The sequence below is a fragment of the Marmota monax genome, unplaced genomic scaffold (assembly GCF_021218885.2).
Source record: "Marmota monax isolate L192 unplaced genomic scaffold, Marmota_monax_Labrador192_F-V1.1 WCK01_AAM20220418_F8-fsc00175, whole genome shotgun sequence".
In the NCBI taxonomy this organism is placed as follows: domain Eukaryota; kingdom Metazoa; phylum Chordata; class Mammalia; order Rodentia; family Sciuridae; genus Marmota; species Marmota monax.
The window spans coordinates 798,124-801,893 of NW_026695246.1; the positions used below are offsets into that span (position 1 = coordinate 798,124).

The window sequence follows — 3,770 nt, forward strand, 5'->3', positions numbered from 1 at the left end:
GATAGAGAAAAATACTAAAGCAGTGAAGCCAGAATTAGACAGGCAGTCAGTATAGATAGGTAAATCGAGTCAGGTTGGATCAAGGAGGCCAACTTTGAGTGAGTCCTGGAAGTTGGAGACTGTCCCCTGAAGGATTGAAATGTTAATTCCTTCAGAGTTCTTCTTCCACCATCAAGAAACTGCCCCTGCTCCAACCTGTTGCTAAGGTAACCTGTCTCAGGAATTGCCCCTCCCTACAGGGAAATAAATTTGTTAATGTGTCCTGGGCTGCACCATACTGCCCATCTCCCTTCAACCCACCTGTTTCCCACCTTTTGGCCATTCTACTGAGCATTCCTGGGCCTCATGAGCATCCCTGGGCCTAGCCATGGTACTCTGGAAGGAGAAAGATAAGAGGAAGAGGGCAGGAGAAAAAAAGGAAGCCTACGACATATAAAAATGGCTGAACACCTTGCTTCTTGAGATACCAGGATACCTGCTATGGCCCCCTTCTCCCTCCCAGGAAAAGTCTATTTTATGCCTTTTTAAATAAACCCTGTTTTATATGCTTGCCTCAACATGCTTCTCTAATGTTCAAACTTTAACATGTGAGGAAGCAGAATTCGTCACCAGCAGTATCAGCAGAAAACGACATAAAAGTCTATTGCAATTTATGTGAGAATAATAAAGGTTTAGATTAAGGTATTTGTCAGGAAATTTTAGTAGGAAGTGTCTATATTATTTGGTGCCAACACCATGTGTACAGTGAAGACAAGTGTACACTAACATGACTACTGCTTCTCTTGGTTGTGCAAAACAGACTATGGTGTTATTTACTGAGATAATTGTACAAAGAAATGAAATATAAAGAATGAAGAATTGTAAATTGCAAGTGATAGATAAATCTGTTTAACTAAAAATTCTGTGTCAATGATTCTTTTTGCCACCCATCAGAACAGTCCCTGTAAATCTCCATCTAAATATATTTGACATTTCTCCAATATTTCCCCATCAGCTCTCCTGTTTTAGTAACATACCTTCAAATTTCCTTGTTTCCATTCATTCATTGGACAGTCTATAAATAACATATGTGGCATCCGGTATTCCATGAGGTGCAGATTCTGTGGTTTCCTGGCACGTCAACTTTTTTTTTTTCGGTTGTCCATTTTGCTTCCTGTAGATGATGCTGATTTTTTCTAGCAATTGCCAAACTGTACAAAATCTTGCTGTTCCTGCCAATATTCTGGATATCTCAAAAATTTCTGTTGAAGCATTATTTTGCACTAAATTCAAGTTCTATTTGATGCGGAAGTTAAAAGAAAGTGGTTTTTTTTTTTTTTTTCACTCTGAACTTGAATCTTCCAGTTAAGTATTGAAAGGCAAGTGACTCACCAAGAGATTTTATTGGGAGGGGGGCTGCCCGAAGGGGAAGAAAAGAATAAGAAAAGATCAGTAGCCCTGAAGGGGAAGAAAAGGAGAGGAAGAGACAAGGAGAGGAAGAGAGTAGAGAGCAGAGAGCATGAGCTTGCAAACTCCAGTTTAAGAAGGGTTGCTTGGAGACTTGGCGGGTGCCGACTGGCAGGGTGACTCAGGAACTGGCGAGTGGACACTGTATCCTGGGGGGATTGGTTGAGAAAACTTGGCGCCCTTTGGAGAGGAGGGAGAGAGGTAAGGGATTATGTGATGTTCTTCTCAGCAGACAGAAGCTTAACTTCAGCCAGGAGAAACCTGATGGGGGAAATAAAACCAAAGGTGTGTGTCTTCCACACACCCAACAAGTATCAAAAGGAATGTTTCTTATATGACTAATGTCTTACAGAGTTTTAGTAAAAACTTAAAATTTTTTTTTTCCATTTTATTTACCCAGATCTACTTTTCAAAAACCAGGGCCCAGGCTGGATAACATTTTTTATGGGTCACCAAGTTGCACCTTTATGTCATTTGATATTTTTAATTAATCATCTTGTCTGCTTGGATTTCTGTGCCTGAAGTAGTAAGTCTCACTAGAACACTTAATTGAATGGACTTCCCTTAGCACTTTGCCACAGCTGCTCAGAACTCTCCAATTTAACTAATAAATTATCAGACACCTGAGGGTACGGCTGACTTCTTTTGACTTTTTTTTCTTGTTTTGATACTGGTCTTGGAAATCAGGATCCACCCCCCCCCCCCACACACACACACACACCATTGAAAAACGGTGAGGCAAGCATAGAAAACAAGTTTTATCTTAAGACAGAACAGAGACCTAGACTGACTTCTCTAGAGAGAAGTTGCAGGGACCCAGAGCTGGAGCCTGTGGGAGTGAAGGTGTTTTGCTTTTTTATAGACCCCCCACCTCCTTTCTTTCCTGGGGATGTGAGAAGAGGCAGGAAAGAGTAGCCCCAGGGATAATTGCTTGAGTGGAAAGTGTGATGATCTTTCCCCTCCAGAGGAGTTAGCAACCTGTTGTGTTGTTGAGGGGTGGGAGGTAGTACTATTCTGAGGTTAGTGGTTAGCAACCCATTTCCTTTTCTTTGATAAGTAGTTCCCATCTTTCCAATCCAATCATATATTATCTATGCTGACTACCTGTTCTTTGTCCCTGTCTCAGTTCTAGGGAATCATTCAAAATGCTTTTCCCCAATTATCTATAATGAATCCTGGCAAATAGATTTATATGTTCTATAGAATCTTAAATGGGATGTTTTTCTAGAAAAGATATGAAGAAAGTATTTGGAATTAATTTAGTTTTTCTCTATTTTGCTCAAATAATCCAGTTGTCTTAAAATAATATGGGATAGGTTTTGTATAAATTTCTTCTTTAAAGAAATCTGGCTATAGTTTTAATCACCAAATCCAATTTACAATAAGGAGTTTTATTTGAAAAGTTTCTGGGATTAATAGGAATAAGCCAACCTGTCATAGTCTGTTCAAGCTGATTCAATACTAGGTAATATACCATGTTCAAGGCACTTTACAATGCAGTGGAGATGCTGCAGGTAAGCAAAAATGGCATAAAAATAATTTAAACTTCACTTTCTTAAGAGACCAATTGCTTCCAGCACTTTGGCATACAAACAATGTTTATTTACAGAGATAATTTCAATATGGTCTAAATTAAGAATGACTTCTTTGTTGTTTGCCCCTTTAGTAATATTCTCTTAGCTAGTTTATCCTTTCCTGGAATAATCTTTATTGTAAGTCTCATAGTATTATTGCCATTCATAGGTGGTAAAATTAAATCCACTCAAATATTTTTTAAAAATAAAAGCTATCATTTAATTCAAGGTTTAATCTCCTACATTGAGGCCTGTTTCACTAATTTGCTCTTTTTATCCTTTTCCCCCATTTCCAGGTGGTATAGAGTTTCAGTAGGTAGTAAAGATGGGGAACATGAAACAAAGTCCTACTTAACTTGTGCTGTTGACATCTAGTTTTAGTATCCTGTGGATAAAGTATATTCTAAAATTCTTGCAGATGCCATCTGTTTCCATTAAGGTTTTCAGATGCCTGTCATGGGCACTGCTGAGAAAGCTACTTGGAAGAGCTAATGGCAAACACAGAACTTCCTGGGATTGCCACACAGAGCTTCTGATTTTCTTCATGCTCTGGGTTAACACTTTACCTCCATTTCTGTGGAATATGACACATGCTGTGTCCCCAGCCCTGAGGTATATTATTAGCAAGATGAGACACAGAAGATGATTATTATTCCCAGAATACCCAGCAAGCACTATTCCTATAAGAAGTACCAGAAGAACTTTTCTGTTCACCTTCTCTCCTAACTCAAGAACATCTAGATCATAGAT

General features: G+C 38.9%; 1 non-coding gene across 1 annotated transcript; it reads left to right on the forward strand.

Annotated features, from left to right (window-relative positions):
- The first annotated feature begins 3,440 nt into the window (after positions 1–3,440).
- Positions 3,441–3,521, forward strand: LOC124078264 (small nucleolar RNA SNORD35). The gene has a single exon (XR_006846862.1). It is a non-coding gene; the product is annotated as a small nucleolar RNA SNORD35 (small nucleolar RNA).
- Positions 3,522–3,770: the final 249 nt, after the last annotated feature.